The sequence below is a fragment of the Malania oleifera genome, chromosome 8, assembly GCF_029873635.1.
Source record: "Malania oleifera isolate guangnan ecotype guangnan chromosome 8, ASM2987363v1, whole genome shotgun sequence".
Taxonomy (NCBI): Eukaryota; Viridiplantae; Streptophyta; class Magnoliopsida; order Santalales; family Ximeniaceae; genus Malania; species Malania oleifera.
In genome coordinates this window covers 57,267,483-57,273,586 of record NC_080424.1, presented here as the reverse complement: position 1 = coordinate 57,273,586, position 6,104 = coordinate 57,267,483, and positions in this window count along the sequence as shown.

Genomic DNA, 6,104 nt, shown 5'->3' with positions numbered 1-6,104 from the left:
TGAACCTCACATACAATACTAGAGTTCTACTGTTTCCATAAATATACATACACGTCCCCAAAAAATCCATAAGATATCCTAAGGATTCCACAAACATATCCTCCAACTCAAAACACTTACCTTGATACTATAGTACCAAGGCCTCCTCTACCTTGAAGTTCGCTCAAGACGGCTATCTGGGTTTCCTAAAATATTTAAATTCTTAAGTAAGACACTTCTCAGTAAAATGGGATAGATTATCATCAATGTGTGGCAACATGAGCTCTAGTGTGTTATAGACATATCCTGTAAATAATTAACTTTAACTGATAAATCATGTAAATATGTACCCATACTAAGTTTGGTAAAATCATATTTTCAACATAAGCTTACCTTGACATAATAAGTTTCTATATACATGTAAATCGTCTGCTATATCTATATAATACTGAAAATTTTCCCCTAGATGGATTTAGCTAGTTGATATCATGTATTACCCCCACATGATTGGGTTGTGCAGTCGTAGGTGGAACTTAGCAATGGCTAGCCTACCATGCTAAGCCAAAACTGACTCATCTGTAAGCACGATTGGCCACCTTAACCTGGTTCAGACTGCCATAAGGGATATACTACTCTTCAATGGCCCAATCGTCTACCATACACCAACACTCTATTTGAGACGTGTGGTGGCAACAATCTGAAATAATAGTTATGGTACAGTGCTCTGAATTTAAACTAATCCATCAAGGTTCTGCTACCATATAATACATAATATAACTGTAACATATCTCATTTTCATATTTCTGCGTAAAAACTATTATATCATAATTTTTATGTCATATCATAATTTCTGAAAAAACTGTTTTATCATAATTGATCGCGGCATAAAACCGGCTGAATTGTCACGGCACTGGCCCGACTAAACTATCATGACTCTAGGCCGGCTGAACTGTCAGAGCACTGAGCCGGCTGAACTATCACGGCACTAGGCCGGCTGAATTGTCACAACACTAGGCCAGCTGAACTATCACGACATTGGGCTGGCTGAATTGTCACATTATAATGAACAATATCATACTTTCTATAATGTTTATAACATTTTCTAAAAAATCATTACCAAAATGTACTTGTTCTATGTAATCATAAAATAATTTGGCTTGCTTATATATACTGTGAAATATTCATACTCATGCCACACAAGTGAGTATTACTCTATAATATACTATCTGCCCGGGGGAAACATATTTGCTGAAAAAAAATAATATTAAATCAACTTCTAGGGTTTACTCAACTCAAACACCTGGTTTCCCAAAAAAACACATTAATTTATAAACACCATTTCCATATACCTCATTATCCAGAAAATCATACATATAATTTTTTGTAATAATTATTATTAATTAAATAATATAATATAATGCAATAATGTATTAATATAATATTATATAATATATATATATATATATATATATATATATATATTATAACATAACCTTTCCTAAAGAATCAGGAAAGGTTATCTTGAGAAGACCCCCTAGTGGCGTGCTTCACTCTCTCTCTCTCTCTCTCTCTCTCTCTTTGTCTCCCTCGCTCTCTCTCTCCTCCGCCACTTCTCTCTCTTTTTCTCCTTGATTTCCTCGGCTAAAGCTGCGTCGATTGAAGAATGGAAAATACCCCTCGGTTCCATTCTCTGCCACCGACATTTTAACCGAAGTAGATTTATCGTAGGAGTTTCGTAGGCACCACTCTTGGGGTGAGGTAAGAGGAATAAATTATGTCATGAATTTTTTATAATTTAACCGATTAAATTGTAATATGAAATTACAGGAATTATATATACGTTTTTCTGAATATATTGGTATATGGAAATTGGATTTTGAATTATTATTATTATTATGAATTAATTAAATAGGTGTTTATGAGTTTAGGGATTTTATAATAATTGTATTTTAAAGTTGAACCAATTGAATAAGAGTATTTGATTTTTGGATTATTGTAGTAAATTTTCTGAATGATTTGGCCAATTGAAATTATTAGTTTGAGTTGTTAAACATGTTTTGGTAAAGGATTAAAGTGAGTAGGGTTGGTTATCTCTGTTTTTCCTTTAAATATATATATTGAGTTAAATAAATAGTGGAGATAATTAAATTGGTATTTTCAGTAAAACGGATATTGGGTATAAATTTTCTATTTTCCAGTAGTTTATATAATTATAATTATAGAATAAATTATGTGGCATGAGGTTTAATTATATTTTACTGCATAATTGAATTTGAGTATTTTTGTGGTATTATCGTGAAAATGTGATTTGGACTATTTGATGAAAATACTGGAAATGTGTTGATATATATATATATATATATATATATATATATATATATATATATATATAAATTTTTGGAATGGTTGAAAAGAATGCATGTATAGTAAATAATTATGGTGGCATATAGACTATGGGTAGTTTTATCAAATTGCAAAGTATGGTTTAAGAACTCCGATGGACCATAAATCGCTCGGTATCGTAGCTACAGTAATGAAGAGTTAGTGCAACCACGCGTCTCGAGGAGAATGTTAGTATTGAATAGTCGATTGGGCCAGTGAAGTGTAGAGTTTCCCTTGGAGTCTAGACCAGCATGGGAACGCTAGTCGTACTAGCAGAGATGGAGTGTAGTTGACTTAGTTTGGTGGTAGGTCGGCTAGGTTTAAGTCCAGCATATGGGCCGCACAACCCATCATGGAAGGAAGCATGTCGTTTATCCATTCGAGGTGAGTTCTTATATTCATATTTGTAGATTCAATTAGAGTATAACATGTAGAGTATATGAAAACATAGCATATTTAACAGAGTATAACTAAGCAGAGTATTTTAGGTATTACAATTCACAGAGTATAGTTACAAAATATTTACAGTACACAACTTATAGTTACAAAAGTATTAACAGCTTATAGTTTATAGTATTTATATAGGTGTGAGTTATAGTTTGCATGTGAATGTTATTTATAGTAAAGTATTAAATGTATTTTATATTGTGACATTACATGTGATTGAAACGAGGTAAACTCTCCGTTCGAAGGCTTGCTGAGTAAGGCGAGTGCCTTGATAGGTATCAGATGTAACTACGCCCAAGTTAAATGGGCAAGGTTATATAAGGTATCAGAGCAAAGGGGCGCTACATGTTATGGGCTTGTAATCTCCCCAATCCTCGGGAACTCTTGCTTATAAATAATGGTGTATGTGTGAGTATAATCGATAAAATTATTAAACATTTGTTGTTGTTTATTAACAAATGGTTATTTTATGTATACACCAAACTCATTGGCCACACATTGATGATAATTTATTTCATCCTTACTGAGAAGTGTCTCACCCCATCATTATCAAATATTTTTCAGATGCCCTGGGGAGAGAGTCATAGTAGCGCAACAGAAGCATGGGTGAGGTTAGAAAAAGTAGCTTAGATTAATAATTAAATTTGTTATTTATGGTTTATCTTAGAATTTATAAGAATGTATTTAAATTTTTTATTGGAGATATTCTTGTAATAAAAGGTTTTTAGTACTCTAGTATTTGAATATTGAGGTCTTCCGCTATATAATTATTTGGTATCAGAGATTTATTATTTTTAGATAACACTCCGGACCCCAATTTCAGGTTCGGAGCGTTACATTTGACATGTCATGAATATCATCAATTTAAAATGAATCGTCAACAATGTACTCACCGATTTTACATTATCCATGCTAAACCTCTCCAACACCCTCTCAAAATAGCTCCCCTGAGATAACCCCAATCTCTCTACAGCTCTATCCCCACAAATCTCCATCCCAAGAATCTTCTTGGTCGCACCCAAATCCTTTATGTCAAACTCTTTACAACAAAGTCTTCAACTAATTTACCTTATTCATATTTTTCGCAGCAATCAACATGTCATCAACATAAAGCAACAAAAAATGAGTGAATCATCTTCAAGACTCTTCACATAAATGCAGCAATCATACTCACACCTCTTGTAGCCAATCCAGATCATGTAGGAGTCAAAATGTTTGTACCATTACCTCAGAGACTACTTTAGCCCGTAAAGTGATTTCCTTGGTTTACAAACTAAGTGCTCCTATCCAAGTTGATTAAACCCTTCTAGTTGTACTACGTAAATCAGCTCCTCCAAAACACCATGAAGAAACGTTGTCTTTACTTCCATTTGCTCCAAATGTATATTGAAAGGCGCCACCAATCCCAACACTATCTTGATGGAAGTGTGTCGACCACAAAGGAGAATATTTCATCATAATCAACTCTTTTCCTCTATGAGTAACCCTTTGCTACTAATGGAGTCTTGAGCCTCTCTCCTTTTTTTGATACCACTTCTTTCTTCCTATACACCCACTTGCATCTTATCACCCTCTTCCCTTCTAGAAGCTCCACCAACTTCCACGTCTGGTTCTTATGCAATGACTCCATCTCCTCCACCATAGCACCCATCCATATACTTTTCTCTTGGTTGTGCACCGCCTCTTGAAAAGTAGTAGGATCTTTGCTACTGGTAATGAGTGCATAAGACACCATATCATCAAATCCATACTTGAGCAGTGGCCTAATGGTGCATCTAGGGTCTGTGTATAGATATACTGTGATCCTACTGGTCTCTCAAGTTAGAACTCCCTACATTCTGAACATTGCCATCTCTGCCCTGAGTCTCTAACTCCACCTACATCACATGCTCATTTCTACTTCAATTTTCTAACACCTATTTCTCTTTTTCTTCCTCTTAAGTACGCTATAACATGGCTTTTTGAAAAAAAACCACATCACTATTGATCACTACCTTATTTGCCTTTGAATCCCACAACTTGAACTCTTTCACACCTTTCTGATACCCTAGAAAAATGCACCATCTAGGCTTTGCATCAAGCTTTGATCTCTTCTCACTAGGAATGTGCACATAGGCTGGACATCTAGATACTCTCAAACCAGAGTAGTCTACCATATTACCTATCCACACCTCCTCTACAACTTTCCCCTCTAGTGATGTCCTTGGTGATCGGTTAACAAAGAAACACATTATACTCACTGCTTCAGCCCAGAAGTTATTTGCACACCTTGTATTCAACCTGAGACACTGAGCTCTTTTAGCTAAAGTTCGATTCATCCTTTTCGCCACACCATTCTGTTACGGTGTCTTACATACTGTAAAACGTCTCCTTATGTCATGCTGCTCACACAACTCTATGAACCTCAAATCAGTGTACTTAGATCCATTATCTAACCCGAGGCATTTAATCTTTCTCCTGGTCTAGCTTTCCACCTCAACTTTCCACAATTTAAACATGGCAAGTGTCTTTGACTTGTGCCACAAGAAGTACACTCAGACCTTTCATGAGTAATAATCGATAAAACTCACGAAGTATATATGTCCACCTCTATGATGTTACCCTAACCGACCCCCAATCATTCGAATGAATGTAGTCAAGAATATCCTCCATCTTATGCGTGGCAATCTTGAAATGCACCATGTTCTATTTCCCAAAAACACAATACTTGCAGAAATTCAGCCTACATGTCTTGATCCCCTTCAAAAGATTTCCCTTATAAAGCTTCTTCATTCCATGCTCACCTATATGCCCTAACTGCATATGCCACAAAACAGTATTATTTGACTCAGAATTTGCAACTATAGCTCCACCTACAATTGTGGTACCTAACAATGCATATATATTTCCTACTAATTTATGTCCCTTCATCACCATTAAAACGCCTTTACACACCTTCATTACCCGACTTTCAGACTTGTAACTAAACCTATTACAATCTAAAGTATCCAATGCAATTAAATTCTTACATAGATCTGGTATGTGCCTAACATCACATAATGTTCTCACAACACCATTAAACATTTTATTTCTGATATTACCTATTCCAACAATTTTGCATGAAGCATCATTTCCTATCAAAACAGAACCAGAATTTACTGACCTGTAGGTGCTAAACCAATTTTTATTTGGTGTCATGAGATAAAAGCACGCTGAATCAAGGATCCAAGAATCCATGAGGCGATTTGAACCGGTTGAAATAAAAGCATATCACCATCACCGCTCTCTGAATCTACTTCTTCAACTACATTTGCCGA